Genomic DNA, 22,343 nt, shown 5'->3' with positions numbered 1-22,343 from the left:
GAGTGCTCATAGTTTTTTGCTAATACTGATCAGAGATGCCTTCCCTTTTTGGGATTTTGCTCTATCATGTAGTAGCTTCTTCCTTCTATTGTATAGTTTGTTTATGACTGGGGTCCACCAGACAGGACGCCTAACTTTGAAGGATTGGGTCTTGGTTTTATTTGGGATTGCAACCAAAGCTCCGGTCCCACCAATAAGCGAAATAAGGGCTGAATAATCCACACGATAATATGGAACTCACAGTTTATTGCAACGATACCAAGTTCACACGATCAACGATAACAAAAAAGCACAGCAGGATCCATTTAAATGCAAGGCACTGAAACGGAGCCCCAAAAAACATTCAAACAGGACAGTGCAAGACAAAATAGTAATCCAATAACTCAGTTAAGCGCTTTCAACCATTTACATGGTCTTCATCAGAACTAATCAGTCTACGCCGAAAACACTCAATTTAAAACTTCTTTGGCGCCAAAAATTAGCTTGCTAACTTTTTAAAAATGTATTACATCACTTCCTATATGGTATAACCTGCCAATGAAATGCATTCATCTGATGTATACTTCTATTATTGAATGCTCAGCCATAAAATCACTATCTGCCTTTTAGACATTTTTTAAAAACATTTTGTGAAAAAACATACTTATCATTTCAAACAGTGCATGTCCAAAAACAACATATAATTTACAAATTAAATATGTGTGACTATGCTACAATTACTAAGAATGGTAAAGAAATAAATCCAACAATCATTAGCCCATTTCAAAACCAGATGGACAACCATATGAATATGAAGCCTCAATAAAAAATATATGTATGAATGTAGTTAATGTCCTACAGTAAACTATCTCTGGTTGTGAATGAATAAATGGATATATAAAAGTGCATAAATATATAAAAAATATATGAAAATTATATAAAAATTAAAAATTAATAAGTCGTGGAATGTTTCCCAGCGCAAATTGAAGCTTAATAAAGATGTTGTTAAATATGCTGATAATGTCAAACACAAACCCAAAAAATGCTAAGGATATTAATTAAATATCACTATCTGAGGGGTATAATAAATATATGAGTATTAAATATAAATAACATACTATGATTTGGTTACAGAATGTTAAAGAATTGATAAGTTAATGAATTAATAAATTACTATGTGTGGGTAGTTCTAATGAAATTATTATCAAAATTACACAAAAATGCAAACAAACAAAATACATATAAATATTGCATAAGAAATTTTTACATAAAATATTGCACATAAATTATTGCACAAAAAATGTTATTTTGTCAATAAAGACTAAAATTAAAGACTTGAAATAGAAGTATACATCAGATGAATGCATTTCCGTATTGGCAGGTTATACCATATAGGAAGTGATGTAATACATTTTTAAAAAAAGTTAGCAAGCTAATTTTTGGCGCCAAAGAAGTTTTAAATTGAGTGTTTTCGGCGTAGACTGATTAGTTCTGATGAAGACCATGTAAATGGTTGAAAGCGCTTAACTGAGTTATTGGATTACTATTTTGTCTTGCACTGTCCTGTTTGAATGTTTTTTGGGGCTCCGTTTCAGTGCCTTGCATTTAAATGGATCCTGCTGTGCTTTTTTGTTATCGTTGATCGTGTGAACTTGGTATCGTTGCAATAAACTGTGAGTTCCATATTATCGTGTGGATTATTCAGCCCTTATTTCGCTTATTGGTGGGACCGGAGCTTTGGTTGCAGTTACAGTTCTACAACTTTTATTTACGATGTTTATTTGGGATTGCATGATCCATGCATTCCTGAAGGTGTTCATAGAATGCGTTTATAAAGGATTCTGCAGTCTGGGCCGTATTTTCCACAGGCCCGGACCTCTAGGCATTACACATAATATATTACTGTTCGTCTCCATACAGCTGTTGCAATAGATTCCAATCAACACTTCCAGGCTGTCTTCCTCACAAGTAAGGCAAAGGGACAACACCAAAGTGGAGTACTCAATTATACTCCACTGTTGCCATGGTATTGGCTAAGGCAGTAGCAGCGCAGCTGATGTGCATGTAATTAGTAATTAGCTACTTAGGAACACCAACTGGTTATTGGGATAGCACATGTTACTGATCTGTAACTATAAAAAGTTGTCTTGTCACACATTCAAACAATCTATATGTAGCTGTAGGACAGTACAAAACACTGATAGACGAACCAAAAACAAGTATTATACTAGTCAATAACACCTCGAGTTACTAAGAAGGTATGTATAACATGTAGTATGTCTGAGTATGTAGTACCTGTTCTGTAAGAATTACAGTGTAATCAATGCATATAGTGGAAATAGCTATCTTGTAGCGATGTATTGTTGAGCAGTAGTAATGCTTGTAGTATTCTATGTGTGTACTGCTATAGGTCACAAGGCAAACTCATCATACACCACAAGGGATGATATGGGCTGTCAGTATCAGGATTGGTCCAACAAGTATGTGCTATAATGGGATAGTATATGTCGATATATTGTAACAGTCAACATATGTATGGGTGTATAAGTAAGATGAACATATCAAAGGTGGGCTTACTGTGCAATTATGGTTTGCATTGTGGGATATTGTGCCAATAACTGTGTAATGTACAGTATTTTAGGCAGATCTGTATTCCATTCTACATAGCAGTTCTGTTATGTTATGCAAACAGTAGTTATGTCTATTGGCAATTACAATACTCAATAACAGGATACATATCATTTGTATTCATCTGACAGTTTAGCATCATGATAGCAAAGATAATTGAAAGAGCTAGGTAACTATCCATGCACATAACACATGTAAAATCCACCTCTCTAGCATCGTTTGCAAGCAATAACAGCGGTGCATGTGTACATGTTATGCAAATGTGCAGTGACCCTTGTTACAGGGCTGGACCTCGCTAGTATTGTTTGCAAGCAATAACAGCTGTGCATGTGTACATGTTATTCAAATGTGTAGTGACACTTGTTACAGGGCTGGTCCTCTCTAGTATTGTTTGCAAGCAATAACAGCTGTGCATGTGTGCATGTTATGTAAATATGTAGTGACCCTTGTTACAGGGCTGGTCCTCTCTAGTATCATTTGCAAGCAGTAACAGTTGTGCATGTGTACATGTTATGTAAATGTGTAGTGACCCTTGTTACAGGGCTGGTCCTTTCTAGTATCATTTGCAAGCAATAACAGCTGTGCATGTGTACATGTTATGCAAATGTGTAGTGACCCTTGTTACATGGCTGGACTGCTCTAGTATTGTTTGCAAGCAATAACAGCTGTGCATGTGTACATGTTATGCAAATGTGTAGTGACCCTTGTTACAGGGCTGGACCTCTCTAGTATTGTTTGCAAGCAATAACAACTGTGCATGTGTACATGTTATGCAAATGTGTAGTGACCCTTGTTACAGGACTGGGCCAAATGGCTATGTGCCCACCTACATAGAGTGAATATTGAGAATAGAGACACACTGGTTGAACTACCAGGTTTGTGTAGCCTAACCTCTCATTACCAACCTAACAGCCGCTTGCACATACTGTATGTAAGGTAGTGCACAGTACTGGTAATGAAACAGGTTGCATATCATCTTTAACTCCAGTGTAACATCTGCAGTAGGAGTGTAAGATGTAGGAGACAGCTGCCCATGTGTAATAGCCACTTCATAGGTGAGGGCTTACACTATCTGATTATATCCTGATCATGTTGATAGTGGCATCAGAGTCTATTGATACATGACTCTGTTTGGAGAGTGGGTGTCTGTGCCCAACAGAGTTCATGGTCCTGGTGGATATGTGAGTATATACCCAGAAAAGGAAACAGACCTGTAGGCACTTGCATCATCTGTAATCAACTTACAGGATTTGATGTGCTCCTCAGAGGAGGATTGCTGCTAGAGGTAGCTACAATGTTTCCGTAATACCCAGTGTTGTCACGTCCATAACACATATATTTACATGTGAGCATCACTGTCTAAAACATCTTCATAAGCAATAAGTAAACTAAATACAGTACTTGGTACTTGTACTACTGAATGCTCATACAGGCATGTCCACTAGTCAGCTACTGGTGTTTACTAATGTCAGCTTTGTGTATGTGGCCATCCTGGGGGAATGTAATCTCTATGCCATGTACACTGCCAAACCCACCTAACACCACACCCCATACATTGTTTGGGATGCAGCTACAGGGGTAAGCTGGAAGGCAGCCCAGTCTACAGCCATGACTGGACTGGACAGTCATGAGGTGTAGGTTAACACATGCATCTCATCATCACAACCAACACATACCCTTACCAGAACACAATAAGGGCACCCACACACACTACCAGAAATCACATACATTCACAGATGCTTCTAAGTATCTGGCCAAACAAGTGACCTCCCAAGTTGGAAGAGACAGACAATGAAATACACAAACTGTATGACATAGTTTGCATAATTGTGCCACACCTCAGAACATGTGGCCAGAAACATGCGCAACAGTACTCATTTGTGAATGCAAACCCTAGCACTATGTTACACACCAACCTATATGAGGGCATACATACTGTCAGCTGCCTGTCTGCCATGATTAGCCACATACCCATACACTCAGACCACCTTTTGAACTATACACATGGCTCTGGCATATTCCATGTTGTTGTGCAGGACCTGTGATGCATGGAAACACATGTAAGAACTGTCAGGTCTTGTAGCCCATGCAGGTATGCCCCAAGGCCTGGGTAGCATTCTTCCAGTGGCCAGAATGATACTGCAGTACAGGAACAAAAGGACTATATTCCACAATTGTCTAATGTAGTGGTGCACGTCAAAGGGTATCCAGTATCTGTCTGCCTGGGATAACATGGTTGTCAGACCATGATGCTTTGCCAGAAAGGGCCTGCACCTGTCACCCCTGGGAATCTGGATACTGCCTAGGGCTCATGCTTCCCCTATAGTGCCTTCATCATGCACAGTTCAAGTGAAGATCCACTGCTGTTACAGGGACAGGCAAGCAATAAACTGCGGGTCTCGCTACACAATGATACATGTCAGAAACACTATATGGACACACATATGTCAATCCCCAACATGGAGAACATATCTGTGCAGTGGCTGAGACATGTTTCAAAGCTTCGGAGAGCACACCTGCATGATCATGTTATAACACATACCTCACCTCTTGCCCATTATCCTTTATTGGAACACACGGGCCACAGGTGTGTCCATATTCCTGAAGGACATGTACACCCCCATGCTAGTTGCACTTGCATAACTTCAGATGCATTATGCTGAGCAACTACCTTTGTCCCAAAGTGGAATTCAAATTGCACCTTGCGACAGATCACGCACCATGCCGTGGATTTCCCAACTGTCATAATGTGCTGTAATGAGGAAGATTAGGTCTGAGACAGAAAACCATAATAATGGCTACTCTCAACTGTTCCATTATGAACTGGGAAGACTCCTCATGTACCAATACCTGCGCTCAATGCATGTTGGATTCCATCAACCTCAATGACCTAGATCACAGTAGTCACACAAACAGGGCTAACAGTATGCTGCACACAGTCAGTCTCCAATGCCAATGTTATGTTTCCTAAGAGCAAAGTGGTGACTGTCATGGCAAACATGCAGATGGACAATGCATGTGCAAATGCAGAATCCTACACAAATGAACCTTAAGCAGTCACATACGTGCAGTGATTGTGCCATTGAAACAGAACCAAGAGTCAACCAAACACAAACAAGTAGGCAAACAGGAGGTACCATGCTTTAAACTGTACCACAGAAGGTAGTAACTGTTGCAAAAGTGAACACACATGAGTGTAGGTGATCCCTGGTCAGCCTCAGTAAGATGGAGATACACCATATAAAACCACACAAAGCTACTGTGAAACTAATCAGCCACATATTTTGAGGCCAAGCACAGGGCATTATATAGCTGTGTCATTAATCGTAATGGCAATGACAAGACCTGCCGTGCTGCACAGCACTATGGCATGGGAAGTACCGCACCTACAGAAATAGCACCTGTTCATCCAGATGGGGTCTTGGAGAACCTAAACCCACTCCCACCCCCCCCCCAACAGGTACACTTAGTTATATATCCATATACACTACAGGGCCCCTGTAATAACCATGCAGGTACAAGCTGCACTCTCTAAAGCCATACATACAGCTTTCATGGGACCTGTTAACATCCCAGGGTGTATCCTATACAAATGTAAGAACAATCAGCTATCCACATCATAGCTCCACGTCAGGCTGCGTACACACCGAATGGTGCACAGCAACAGTTATCACATCCCACAAAGGGGGAGACACCATTGATAATGGGAAATAGTGCACAACTACCCTGCTGAATCTGATCTGTAAGGCCATGAACCGTGATCAACATATTTGATGTACTCAGTACAGATGTTGATGACAGTAAGGTTGATTCACCCTGCATATTATGACCTTGTCAGGTCGTAGGACACCATCACCCATACTGTGTTCCAGCTACACTCAGTAAACTAGGTGTATATTCCTATGTCACAGGAGTGATTGGCGACTGGAATGCTGGTAGAGCCAACACTACAGAAGGTGTCTGACTAATGCACGCACATCAAACCAGTGCCAGCCAGAGTAATACAGGGTTCATTCCTGGTACTCCCCCTCTTTGTTATCTATACCACACAGAGTAACACAGAAGGCATCTGCCTATTGGTGTTTGCAAATGACTATGAACTAGGAGCAATAGTTGACTCATTGTGTGCTGTGGTCAACATACAGAAGGTCCTTAGTGTGTCAGATGTGTGGTGTGTGACGTATGGCCACAATCTGACAGCTAAGTACTGCATTGTCATCCCTTATGTTAAAAACCCTGTACCCATGAACTACCACCTAGGCAGCGGTCAACATAATGGCAACTGTGTGTGTATGGGATGCAGCTGAACAGTAGTCTTTCCTTTGATAGTTACTTCACCACACCAGTCAGGTAGTCGTATGTGGCACCCCTAATCATGACAGGGTGCCATCCATGAATATAGAGATAAATGTTCAGCCATACCTAACACTCATGTGATCCATAATAGATCACTTATTTCCTTTAAGGGTTATTGCCCATGTGTAGATGGCTTACAATGCCCTTCCCAATCCCTAGCTCCACTATGTAGCATGCAGCCTACCCTGAATAAAGCCATGTCCAGCCCAGAGATGTTGGACATGCTACACTTAATACATCCTGATCCCAAATAAACACATACTTCATGGACATCCACCATTCTAGTACAAGGATCACAACATGCCTGACAGATCTCTGTCCCATACACTTAACATACACTTGCCATACTATGCATTTCTGCCCAGCGAAGCTGCACATCGCCCCTTTCTGTGACATGTTGTGATGACCGCATGCCAAATATATCAGTAACCCTGTGGATCAGTTCTGTGGCACTGCTTGAACTGGCCACTGAAACTTACCTGTCTGTTGCCTACAGCTAGGTAACCTGTCTGCCTATGCTCATAAATGGCCCAAGGCATACAGCCTACTAGTTCACTATGACCATACATGCTTTAGTTGATATCCAACCCTGCAAATACCATCAGGCTAGCTATTGTCCCATGTGTTACACATGTGCAACACAGGCAATACATGGCAAGATGCTACACAGCTGTACAGTGCCATGTAGATGTATATGGCAAAACACATACATGCTTGCAAGTCTGCAGGGTCACAAATCATGTCCCTGATGGCTATGTAGGACTATATATGACATATACACAGCATTAAGGTTGACTGCATTCATGTGAGCACATCCAGGCATGTGCTGATAGGTAAAGACACCAGTAGAGGCAAACAGATATACCCATGTCAAGACAACATCCACATGGAGTATGAGCAATGTCATCACATGACACACACATATATGGCAATAACATCACATCACCAGTAAGTGTCAAATGTGTGTGATTTAAACATGTCAGTGGTGTTAGTGTCATGTAGATTTGCTAAGACTTATTTGTAATCTTAATAAATGTGATACACATGTATGTTCAGCTGTACTTCTGTACTTCTCTGTGAGTTACTGTGACCTGTCTCCATCATTATGTCTTCCAGTTATGCCACGTAGCAGGCTGCCAGCATACACCTGCTTGGAGGATGAGGTCCTCATCCCATACCTCCCCGACAATCATACAACACTCTTCAGCCATGTGCCACAGGATGCACAGCAGAGGGATGCCATGTGGGAGGAACTCTGCAGGAGGGTACATGATGTTGGCGGTCACAATCGCACTTATCAGCAGGTGCACCGACACTGCACTGACCTCATAAGATGGGCAAAACAGCATGCTAATGCAATCGCCAGGGAACAAGGTGCAACAGGTGGGGGGCCACTCACTCAGCCCCCACTCAAACATACCGAGGAGCTACTGGCCAACCTGGGGACACCTGCAGACCTCCATCCACAAGCTTTAGCTGGTATTGTGGACGTGGGTGTCTCTCAACCACCAAGCCTGGAGTTGCCTGGTAAGTCAGTACTGCACATATAACACAACTATATTTCACATAGTTACATGTGTTACTGTACAATATGTAATGTAACATTATATGCAAGGTATATATGCACACATGCCACATACTATAGTCTGCTACTCTATGTATGCACAGATGTTCATACTCAGTAGTATAGTGTATTGTACTGGCTTATGTGCTAACATGGACATTGTACCCTGTAGCTATCACACAGGTGTGATCTTACTGCTGTGACACTCCTGTTTAGGTACCTCTGGCATTTTGCAGCGACAGCAGCCTGTGTCAGGTGAGATTGTTATTATTTACCAGGGTTGATAATGCACAGATCATATTAATTGCATGCTATCTGCCATAACACACGTACACATAATGTATGGTGGTCCTGTTAATAGACACTGGTCAGACATGCAATGCATCACAGTGGTTACCCATGTTAAACAATTGAAGACTATATGAAACACCTACACTAAACCTTCCAAACTGTCATTGCCAGATGTGTGGACAGCTGTGAATACAATGGTGGAGGTGTGTTTCACTGTAGGGACAGGTACTACATATCAGCATTAGACATGTTGAGTATACAAACAGTACTGAATAGAGAGCATATGTGTGTACACACTCTAAATGTGTTGGAGCTGAAGTATGACCAGCCCACAGGATACACCCTTGTGGATTATACCCTTGCTATGAATGTCACACAATGTCATGTGCTATCTGACATGTCCATGACATGTAGTGGGCTGACTGCAACACTGCTCAACTATCCTGCAAAACATGATGCCTCACATCCCATACATACCACCCTTTTTCTGCATAACCCTGTCCTCAGTGGAGCATATGACATCTATGAGTGTATGTCATATGGGATAACACTGATGTGAAATAGATGGCGATCACAACCATTGGACATAACATGTGTACACATGGCCATGGAGGATGGCCAGAGACATGAAGCAACACACACAGTAGAAGTGATGTACGTGTGTGTACACCCTGTTGTACATTGGCTCGACACAATACAACTATGGCCTTTGTGTAATGGTGATATTGTATATGTAAAACACTAAACATCATACAGGAAAGTACACAACTTGTGTAGGCATAAGATGAAACCACCACATAACATGTATTGAACATCTTGAGTGTGTCATGACATGACAGCATTCACCTATACAGTATCCAAATACATACATATGTTGCACAACATACACATACAACCACATCAGGCCACAGATACAGTACATTCACCTTGCTGGTGTCAGACATCACTGTCATGCCTGCTCCTCATGTGTGTGAAGTACACAAATGGTGTGTGGGACATAGACTACTGTTAAGTTAGCCATGTGTGAGCATAGTTGCTAGGCATCAGTAATATGGTTGCAGATGTGTAGGGCTGTCATCTGTATACCCTTCTGTGACCCGTGTCACACATTCCAGATTAGGGTTTAGTGTGTATACACCTCAGTGATGTGGGTCACATTCCACATTAGATATGTATTGTATGTGAACATAGTCATGGCTATGAACTGTGTCAGTAACTCACACTGTATAGCAATTGTGAAGCCACATGATGCCTTGTAATGGCTATGCACATCAGCTCAATGTGCAGTATGTTACTGCATATTTCTAGGGCAGACAGACAACATTGCATCAGCTGAAAGCCCATGTTAGCATAACACGTCCCTGCATTGGGACACCATTACTGTACTGTAGATTGGAAAGGACACCATTGTGTTACACATGTATGCATGTCATTCAACACATCAGCAGAAGACATGTCATACTACATGTGATTGGCAAGGTCATACGCCACACATCAGGCCAGTGTACTGTAAACCTGTGCTGGTCTGTGACACCATTGCAAAGTAGGGACAGCCATGTCAAACATGTGTGTACAGCCACATGCACAATGTCTGTAGACTCATCTCAGGGGTAGGTGGAATAATGTTGAACAGACATGCACTGCTCTGGGGGAGATATGCAAGCTAGGACTCAGGCAAACATAGTATTCAGTCAACATACCCTTCTGCTCATGTCCTCACACATAGGGGCAGTGGCCAACACAAAGCATCAGTGGCAGATGTACAAAGGTCAGTGATGGTCTGTCAACATGTGTGTATGTTGCACACACCATGGCAGTGTGGTGCAACAGTGTAAAGTGCATGCATTTTGTTGCAGGTATGGGGCATAGGCTAGTAACACAAATGGTGCAATACAGATATGTATGCTAACTACCACTATAATTGTGTAAGGTGCATGCCATCTGCTATAACACATGCATGCTGTTGTATGCAACTCAGGGATGTATGATAACTACCACTATAATTGTCTAAACTGAATGCTATCTGCCATATCACCTGCATGTAGCATGTGTCTGCATGTGTGTGTGTGTGTGTGTGTGTGTGTGTGTGTGTGTGTGTGTGTGTGTGTGTGTGTGTGTGTGTGTCTGTGTCTGTGTCTGTGTCTGTGTGTGTGGTATAACTTGTAATGTACAGTTCTTGTCTTCCCTTCACATGTGTTGATGTAGGTGCGTTGCCCTCCTGCGTTCCACCTGATGTTAGTGTCCCCACAGACTCTAGCAGTGATGATGATAGTATGATTGAGGCACAGGCAGGGTTGTCAGGGGCTGAATCTGTGCCATTGGTTGCCATTCCACCTGTATCCCCCTCATCCTCGCACACAGTTCCCCTGCCTACACATACCCCATCACCACTGGCCATAGAGGAAGGATAGTTGGCGGGTGGTAGTATGAAACATGGAAGTGTGGAGACTATGGAAGGTGTGCCTGCACACCATGATCCCAGTCAACTGACTGGTGATGTCCCACACAGGCATGTGCCCAGTGCTGCTTTTAGGAGGACCACTGGCCAACATGCCCCTGCGAGACAAAGCACATCAGCTGGAGTCACCAGATGCATGTTTTGGGCTGTAATAGAGGCACAGGCACATGCTGAATGGCACAACAGAGAAGGTCTGAGGCTTCAAAGGGCTGCTGTCCATTCATTAACTGACAACATCCAGGCAATTGTAAATGCTCACCATCATCTTGCAGATGTTTTGGATAGATGATTGGGTGACATGGTGGGAGTCCTTGACCATGGCATGTCAATCCTCGAGCGTGGAATGTCTGTGCTGGAATATCTCATGGAAGTGAGGCATCGGGCACGTGGACATAGGTCAGCTACATCACCTGTTGAAGGTCTACGTAAACATGCTACTGGACATGCCCGCTCCCATAGTGGCGATCACAGCAGCAGTGCAGCTGGTGCTGTACAGTCCACACCAGGACACAGCAGGCCATGTGTATGTGGTCCTGGACGGTCCCAATAGGGGCATGATTCCAGTGGACATGTGTCATCAGACAGTACCCAATCTGGACCTCTGCCTGGTAGTGCCTGTGCAACCCCTGGCAGGCGCAGGTCACGTGGCCATGGCCAGACACCATAAACTGTGAAACCTGCCTTGTACAGTCTGCAGCTGTCAATAATACCCCTGTGTGGGCTAGCCACATGCCAGACCTGTGCGCTTGCATACACACACACACACACACACACACACACACACACACACACACACACACACACACACACCAGAAAGGGCAACTCAACACATACACACATAACATCCACACATGCTCAATGATATCACAGGTCCTAACACACACACATGATGTCATCCAATGGTGCAGCCTAGGCCTCTGGCAAACATTATCACCCTGTGCATATGATGATGCCTATGCCGCATCCTTGTCATCCACACCATCGGTGCAGGGACATGCTCATATGGTCTGATGCACAGGGTGAACATACTAGGTAGACAATTGTAGATTAATATTGTTGAGTAGTGTTGACAGGCAGCAGACACACCATGTATTACAGTTTTTGAATGCATTTTGTACATTTGTCAGTATGTATCATGTGTAACAACACTAACAGCATGTTGATCTTGATGTTCTGCCTTCCTCTTTCAGGTGTAGTTGGATGTGCCGGGGGATATCGGTGTTTGCAGTTAGTGTCCCATATGTACATGTTGACTACTCACAGGTCTGTATGACAATACCTGCATGCACGCTGTAGCTTCCACATCACAGTTATAATCTCTCATGTTTCAATTATGTTTACTGTTCTAATGATCCAAGAGCATGATAGCTGTTTAATAAGCTACTGTGTTCAGAGCCATTACATCTATAGTGGGTGACATCATAAGTATAGTTACCTGGAGTGGGGAGGAGGTAAAAGAGTGGTATAGCAGATGACAAGGGTAAAGACCAGTGGAAATAGTGGCTTTTCATTAGGAAGCAGTAATACCCACTGCCATGACAGCATGCGAACACAGACACACTCAGGGAGTCACAGACACAGTAACACACACTCTGACACACACAGTTGCCAGTGTTCTGATGAGAACCCTGCATATGTGCATATCATCATTATTGTACTATGCAATTACAAGATGCGCCACAGAGATTACACATGTACAGGTAGTCGGAATGACCTAAGATCGAGGACATTGACAGGGATACTACAATGCAGGGAGTATATGTGGGGGGGGGGTTCATCAGTAGGCTATGTAACAAGTCGCACCCCAGGGTGTACATGTTAACAGGTGGTTAGAATGCCCGTCTAAAATTGATGATATCAACAGGGAGACTAGATTCCATTGAGTGGATGGAGGGAGGGGGAATTAACATTTCACTATGGTACAATACAGCCTCACTCCAGGGACCGGACAGCCATACACACACAGAGACACACACACACACATGCACACATGCACACATGCACAAACACACACACACACACACACACACACACACACACACACACACACACACGCACACACACACTGTGGCATTCACAAAGATATACACCTATGTCACACACATACAGACACTTCACATGTGTGAGGTTCAACCACCTGCCTCTGCCTTTCTTTCTACACTTCACTATGTACTGATGCCAACAACAGTGTTCAGGAGAGTGAAAACATGTGGGATACATTCCCAACCATACGTGACATATATGGATACACACACACCCACACATGCCAGTACTGTGAATCAAACACCTGCCTATCTCATGATAGGTATTACAAAAGTACAGCACTATCACATTCGCTACAAAGCTTACTGACTCTTTCCTTTGCCAGCTGGGCTGATATAAGCACATTATATGCACAGGGGAGGTATTACTGTTACAGGTGTCAAGAGGTTTGCCGTCAGTGTCACCCTTACTGCATTCTACATTGTCTGTCTTCCACTTCAGTTAACAAAACCAGACCTTAGCAGTTACACAGGTTATTGTAGGAATGGTTGTAACACACCAGTGAGCTGTCCTCAGTAATCATTCATCTGCAAAGTAGCCCCACCACTTAGTAGTCATGTCCAAACATCTGTCCATACTTCATGTACAGCTTACTGAACTTTGAGCATATCACCATATACAGTTGGCAATGTTGAGGCTGTATTGCAACAGCATGATGTACTAAGACAATAGTCACCTTCAAACATCAGACACTGCACACACATGGAATCTACACAAACATCAATACATGTACACATATGTGGTCTACATCAGTAAGTGCACTAGCAGGTCAAGAGGATACATTCCACACCTTCTCCACGCCATGTGTGAAACATAGCCGAGCATTACACCATAATGGATGTTGTATTCATGTACTGGTAAGAGACAACCACCTTCACCGAGTAGCCAAGTGTACATATATGACAACAACACATATCAGCAAGGCACACACAGCATTATTCCATGTCATGCTCCTACAAACTGTTACTTGACAGTGCCATGGTGAAGCCAGGGCACTGCAATGGTCAACAGTGAGCACATCATATTTGCCACACACACCTCATGTTTACTGGAAGAGTACCAGCAATGTGCTCTGTTAAGCTAGGCAGTACACTCATTAAAGCATGTGCGAGGTCTGTGACTTGTAAACATCTCACCCCAGCACGTACTGGCTGTTGTGGTACTACGGCTAATGTCCAGTCCAGACAGCACACAGCATGCATGGCTTGCAATTGTTGACATGGGGTATATTTAGTAGCTGTGACCACACATGTCTGTACATGTCATGAACATATCACCTGTGACTACTCAGGAACATACAGAGCAGAGCTGGATTTCCCTGAGTCTGTCAATACAGGCCTTGTATAGGTCATATGATCCTGTTATTTTGGGTATGTTTGTAGGCATTGCATTAGATGGACATGTCTAATGACATACATGCCACATGGGTTGTTGTATGATATGATAGGTGTCATGGGTGACCAGTAGAGAGGGAATATTACCTCTGTTAACATAGATATCAAACCTTATATACTGTTAGCATGCTATCTGCCATGTGTATGTGTGTAATGACTGTAGCCACCTGTATGTAGAAAGGATAATGAAAGCTATGTTAATGTCATTTATGTTGTATGAGTGTGGGATGTACATATCCAGGGCAGGTACAGTTAGGTCATATCCAACCATGATGGTGTTGTTTACTGGTGTACAGTAACAGTCGACTGTGTTAATGCTGACAACATCCGCGGGACCCTGGTATGTGTACAACTGAGCTGGTTACAAACAGTGGTATTATTGCATTGCATAACGCATTATGCAGCTGTGTCTGTACATGGGTACTATGCACAGTTGATGTAGACCTAGGTACAGTCCACCAATCGAAGGTTATCTGGTGGTCTACCATACTATGTCATACCACATATGGATGTGTGCTGGTAGTCTGGGGACAAGGTGGTGGATGTATATGAGGATACAACCTAGAATGCAGTGTTTGCCACTGTCAACTGTACCTGACTCATCTGTGATGTATTATGTCGGAGTAGTGGTCTTTACATGTGAGTAGCCTTTATGAATATGTGGACACCACCACCTGGAATGGTCCATACCACTGTTATGGCCCACATGTCTGGATCTGAGTGCAATTGTGCACTACAGAGCCTTCAGCCAGGTGTTCCTCACTGCACAGATGTCAGTATTCCCCATTGTAGGTTCTACATTGAACAAATGGATTGCTAAAGCCACATATCTATTTATCCACACACACTTGAAACATGGATGCATGTGCTCTGTGTCGAAGGCTTGTTGTTCAGTCAAGACAGCCTGGAATGACAGACACTGGACAACCTCATGATAACAGCAGGACATTGGCTCATTGTTTTGGTCTAGCAGTTGCCACTCGTACCATGACATCACTGCGAGTGGCAGTAATGTGCTTGGTAGCAAATGGCACATGTAAGGTGACAGACAGCAGCAGAAATTGTGTATATAACCAATGTGAGATATACTTAGGATAGCAGTTCTGCTAATAATGACAACACAGCCGGGAGAGGTCATCTTGACACCTGCACCTCAGTACCATTAGACAATGAGGCTTACACATTATGCTTGCTCATGCCACTGTTCCAAGTATAAGGCCACTGTCCACAACCTGCTATCAATGTATGCCTTTCAGGGCAGCAAGGTGTGTGACACATGCTGTAGGTAGTATCTGCCTGTGTGTCCCAGTTAACCTATTGTCTGTCACGTCCACACATGCATGATTGTGTATACTTAACATATATATGTCAGTACTTCATGTACATGTATGCATGTGTATCACACAGCACAGACACAGATATATCATTTACGGGCCACATACAGGTATCTGGTAGTAAACCAGTATGATGTGCATATATACTGACAGGTAAGATGTACATAGCTGTAAACCTGTGTGTTTACAATAGGAGTCCATTACAACATGTTCTGTACATGTAAGTGCATGAGCATGCACATTGTGGCCTTCTGTGGTTAGAATCGGAGTGCATCCCAAACAGCCCTGTGCTACTAAGTGTATGAGCGTACCCACTGCCACCTTGTGCAATATGAGTCAGTGCATCCAACAAGCCCTTTGTTACTAAGTGTATGAGCATGCCCAGTATAATCTTGTGTAGTTGTAGTCATAGTGCATCCCAAATGGCCCTGTGCTGCTAAGTGTATGAGCATGCCCACTGTCACCTTGTGTAATTGGAGTCAATGCATCCAAACAAGTTCTGTGATTCTATGTGTATGAGCATGACCACTGTAACCCTGTATAGTGATAGTAGTTGTCCATTCAACAGATGGGCATACTCCAGTTCAGGTTCTTGTTGTGCTACAACTATACCTCTCAGGCCTACCTATGTACTACTTGCAGACGATGTGCCTTGTTTGTGCATACAGGTTGTAACGGACACCTACTTTAAACACACAGGTTTACAGCTATGTACTTCGTGACTGTCAGTATCCCTGTTGTTGTCCTCAATCTTAGAAGGGCATTCTGACTGCCTTGGAATGTGTAATTTCTGTGGCACGTCTCATAACTGCATAGTACTGTAATAGTGATATGTAGATAGACAGGAGTTCTGATCCCATCACTGGCAACTGTGTGTGTGTGTTTGTGTGTGAGATAGCAACTGCCTGAGTGTGTGTATGTGTGTGTGTGTGTCTGTGGGTCTGAAGAAGTCTTGGGATTGCCTGAGACAAAAAGTGCTTTCCAAATAAACAGTTCAAACTGCCTGATTTGTGGTGTGGTGACTTGTGTTTCTCAGCTTGTTTTTTTGCCTTTGTGTGGTGTGTGTGTCAGCAAATTTGTGTGTGTGTGTGTGTGTGTGTGTGTGTGTGTGTGTGTGTGTGTGTGTGTGTGTGTGTGTATTTGTGTCTGCATCCTGTTATGACAGTGGGTTTTGCTGCATTCCAAAGAGATACCTCCTTTTGTACTGGCCTTTATCCTTGTCAACTGCTAAACCTCTCTCCCCCCCTCCCCCCTCCCCACTGCAAGTATTCAGTCCTGTGATGTCACTGAGCTCAGAAGTAGAATCAGAGTAAGTGTAATTGTATGTGTTCTGTGGCACATACCCCAACTGCATACCACTGTACTAGTTACCTTTACATAGGCAAGACGTGTATGCACAATACTGGCAAGTGTGTGCGTGTTTTTGTGTGTGACTACCCTGTAGCCAGGCATACACATGTGTAATGTCTTTTAACACGCTGCACACCATGGTAGCCATCTGTGGTTACTGGTGTCTACAAAGTATTACATAGTTAGGAATGGTAAAGAATACACAGTCAAGCACGACTACAGTTGGGTATGTTATTTTCCTGTGCTACTGTCGAGCAGTGACACAGAAGTGGCCGCCGGGGGTGTAAGTCCATACCCATCATTCCCCCACCCAAACTCCACAATCTCCAGGTTAGATTACATTAGCCATCATTCCCCACCCCAAACTCCACATACACAACAACCATCCCTTCTCTGGTGAACTGATTTAAATATTATAACACAAGAGATGCCTCTGTTTTGTGCACACGTCAGTTTTGTGTATATGCATATATATATATATCTATATATATATATATATATATATATGTGTGTGTGTGTGTGTGTGTGTGTGTGTGTGTGTGTGTGTGTGTACACATGCTGTAGGTGTGTGTGTATATATATATATATATATATATATATATATATATATATATATATACACACACACATATATATATATATATATATATATATATATATATATATATATATATATATGTAGTTATGACAGTTTTACAGATGTAGACTTGTCTTTGTTGTTTCACAGAGTACAGTACATTCAAGGGTACTGTACATATGTACACAAGGTGACTGTCCCATTTGTTTTCAGTACTGTGGAATACCTGTAGTAAGATGTGCATTATAAAATTCATGCAACATGTATACAACCCTGATGGCTTAGTGGTATGTCCAGTGACCTCAATGTGCATGGCCTAGGATTCAAGACCTGCAGGCCTTGTTGATACTTTCAATTAGGACAGAATAAGGCAGTTGTAAGCGGGTGTAAATGTATTTTTGTGACAGTAAGTGGCGGGTACATGCAGGTAACAGACATGTACAACTCGCAGTGCATTTGAAATGCCCTTCTTTGGAAAGCCTGCTGATGTCACCCACATACGAATGCACCTCTGGGACTGCAGTAACCCAGTAACCTCTGTGGCGTGTGCTGTAACTGCATAATGCTGTAGTGTGATAAACTAGTTTGGTAGGTGTTCTAATTCCAGACAGGCCAACTCTGTGTGTCTGTCTGCCTGAGACAAAAAAGGATGCTTTTTAGAGTATGCACACTCTTTACAATTCACATACTCACCTTTGGCAATCTTGCTGATGTTACCCACCTAGACATACACCACTGGGATTGTTTTGACACAGTATTCTCCGTAGCACGTGCTGTAACTGTGTAATGCTATAGTGTGATAAACTAGTTAAGTAAGGTTCTATTCCAAGACAAGCCAACTGTGTGTGTCTGTCTGCCTGAGAAAAAAACAATGCTTTTTAGAGTATGCACACTCATTACAATTCACATAACCACCTTTGGCAATCCTGCTGATGACACCTACCTAGAAATACACCTCTGGGACTTCTGTAACCCACTAATCTCTGTAGCTCGTGCTGTAACTGCATAATGCTATAGTGTGAAACTAGTTAGGTAGGGGTTCTATTCCAAGACAAACCAATTGTGTGTGTGTGTCTCTGTCTGCCTGAGAAAAGAGCAATGCTTTTTAGAGTATTCACACTCTTTACAATTCACATAACCACCTTTGGCAATCCTGCTCATGTCACCCACCTAGTAATGCACCTCTGGGACTGCTATAACCCAGTAATCTCCGTAGCACGTGCTGTAACTGTGTAATGCTGTAGTGTGATAAACTAGTTAGGTAGGGGTTCTATTCCAAGACATGGCGGGTGTGCATGTGTGTTTGACAGTTAAATCCTGTGTGGAGGTGGCAGTGAGTGTCTAACCACTGGACATGTTTGGGAGCTGATTTTGTAGCTTTCCTATATGGTGTCCGTATTATATGTCACAATGTCCACCTCACAAGGATTACAGATGTCATTCAGCCAAGGGACTGTGTTGGCAAGCCATACCCCTACATCTGGCAAAAGGTCTGGTGAACAAAGTATGCAACCCTACTATTACCCGGAATACATTCTGAACCCATGTGTCATACACAAACACACTTGCCTAGAATATCCCGCTATGTTGCTAGTACCCTGCACATTGATGACAGATAGTAGGCATGGTGTGATTGCAGTGGGCTACAGAGGGCATGGCACATAATTGCGGACAATGTGCCTTCACTATGTTCCCCACTGGATGCCTGCAACATATGTGGTGCCATCAAATGTGACCAACAAAGGCCATGCAATGCCTTACACACATGCCCTGTATGGACAGATGCCACTGACACCAGGGAATACCTGTATCATGCTATCATTGCAGTTGCAGGGTCAATTGCTGTCTATAAGCAGGTCCTGCAACACCATGCCAGTATTGGCATATCTGAGGATAACAGTCTGTGTACACAACATGTGCAAGCCAAACCAGATACACTTGCACATGTCACTGTACATGATTGTGGGATGTGCACATCCCAGGCAATGTCCATGTCAAGGACTATCAAACACAGACATGGCATGCATTGCAAAGCAATGGCCATAAACAATGGTAACCAGGATGACAGGACAGTTCATACAATACCCAACTGTGTGGGACATTGCAGACACTACACCCTGAACCACACTGCACACCATTATCGGGTGGCATGATGCCAAGAAATATCCCTCACCCAGCCTTATACAGCCATCTTGCCAACCACTACACACCCATGAAGCAATGCACACATGTATGTCAGTACGGTCACCTTGTGCCTGCGTGTGGGGTATGATGCTCCCAACCACAGTTACACCCAGTATGACTCCCACTGGCATACTGACTGATGTCAGACACGTTCACATGCCCTAGCCCATAGAACCTCTGGATATCCCCTGTGGTGCCTGTAGTACCTGTGCATTACTGCAGTGTGGCAAACTAAGTAGTTAGGAAGTGTATTTGTGGGCCTGGCAAAGTGTGCTAATGTGTCTGAGTCCCTTAGAGAATGTGGTTGTGTTAACAATTACATCCGTTCATGTGGACAGCCATGTGTGCTACACCTAATGTATGTCTACTATATCTCTGTTGCAGATGTCACTCACCAGCACACATATATGTTCTTACAGCACCCCAACATGTCAGCTTTGTGGCACATGGAGTAACTGCATGCACTTGTAATAGTAATGGCTAGTCAGTCAGGGATTTGAACCCCTGTAGTGGTAGGTGTGTGACAGACAATGCTTAGGTTTTAGTCTCCCAGCCCTTCTCTGATGTACTTTGCCTCTGTCTGTCCCTCACACACTCTCTGGTGGATGTGATGTTGTACACCTGCTCAGCAGCAGCTTGTGTTTTGTTTATGATGGTCACAATCAGGTGATGGCCTCTGCACCTATTGCAGTCCTCCTCTAGCTGATTGCATGTGGAACAGCTGTGGTGATGTTCCCATAGCCAATCGCATGGAAACACAGTACAATATCTAGGAACATCATGTCGGTGTTTGCCCATGACAGTCACTGTGAGTAGAACCTGGATCTGGTATTTGGTAAACGGCATCACAGATGATATCTGGATATTCGTCAAACAACATACACAGTGGAAAATAGCCTAAAGACAGGAGGGTGATGTGCCACACATGACTAAAGCATGTAAGTGTAGCTATGCTTTATTGAGACTACTGCCAGTTTAACAAGTTCTGTATGGTAATGGCTATTCTGTATGTTTTAAAACTGTCATGACAGTGCTCTGTTTGTGAGGGAACCCCCATCTGTAGGGCCATCTGTGGACTGGTCAGTGTGTGGAACCATTTGTTTCCTGGGTTACTCATTGAACACACACATCTGTGAATTGCAGAAGCATAGTGTGAGGATTGCAGTCGGTACATGGTGATAGTGATGGCAGTTACTGCCATCGCATCCCTGATTGGACATATGTCACATGAAACAGTGGTATGACAGTCACTGTCTGAGATTCTCACAGTGACATGCCAATAATGGACCACTGTTCATAGCTGCAGCCACAAGTCTTCTACACTTTGTGCAGATGTCATGCAGTATATATGCATGTGTTGTGCTCCCTCTGCAAATGTAAACCATCTGTTGTGTTGGGTTGATGGTCATATCTATGCATGCTGTTATAAGTAATCCTGAATGCTGTTGACTATTACTAAGCCATATCTGTGTTAAAACTGCAACACCATAGGCTGTATGGGTTTGGAGGTCCCGGCAGAACCTCCTGTCCCACTTCAGCTGGCCATGGCACCAGGCACCAGCACATGTGGGGCCCAGCCTTGGACCTCCACCTCTGTTGGCTCTGCACCATCTTCTGGTGGAACCGCCACTGAGGATGGGGCTTGTCTCCCCTGGGAGCAGGTCCAGACAAGAACTAGTCCGCTGTCGTACCATCCCAGACATAATGCATAGGGGGCACAATAAGAGGCTTCAAGGCCAGATACGCCAGCTCCTGGGCAGAGTGCCACATTTAGAGGGCGAGCCTGCCCCTCCTAGACAGCCCCTAGCAGAGCCACCATTGCGGTTGTTTTGGTGCATTGGTGGCAGCCCATGGCTGGGGACCTACGTCCCACTGTTTCCATCTGGGGGCTTATGGGCTTGTGACTGCTGACCACCCCTCCCTGTCTAAGGTGTATCCCCCCACATGTGTCATATACTGACCCTGTATGCTGTCTTGTCTGTCATCCAACCCAACCTATCCTGCACGAGCATACCTACTCTCCTTCCCCCACATCCCACTCTCACCCTATGGAAACAAAAGGCCAATCTGTTCCTAGAACAACATTTTCCCCATACATAGCTGTTCATTTCATGCACATGTCCACTGGACACATGTAACATTTTTAATTTACATCACAACATACTCCAGTTGTCCTCATCCCTGT

This window comes from Protopterus annectens, chromosome 1.part0 (genome assembly GCF_019279795.1).
Source record: "Protopterus annectens isolate FY-2018-M chromosome 1.part0, PAN1.0, whole genome shotgun sequence".
Taxonomy (NCBI): domain Eukaryota; kingdom Metazoa; phylum Chordata; order Ceratodontiformes; family Protopteridae; genus Protopterus; species Protopterus annectens.
The sequence above is the reverse complement of the archived record's forward strand: the minus strand, read 5'-3'. Positions refer to the sequence as shown.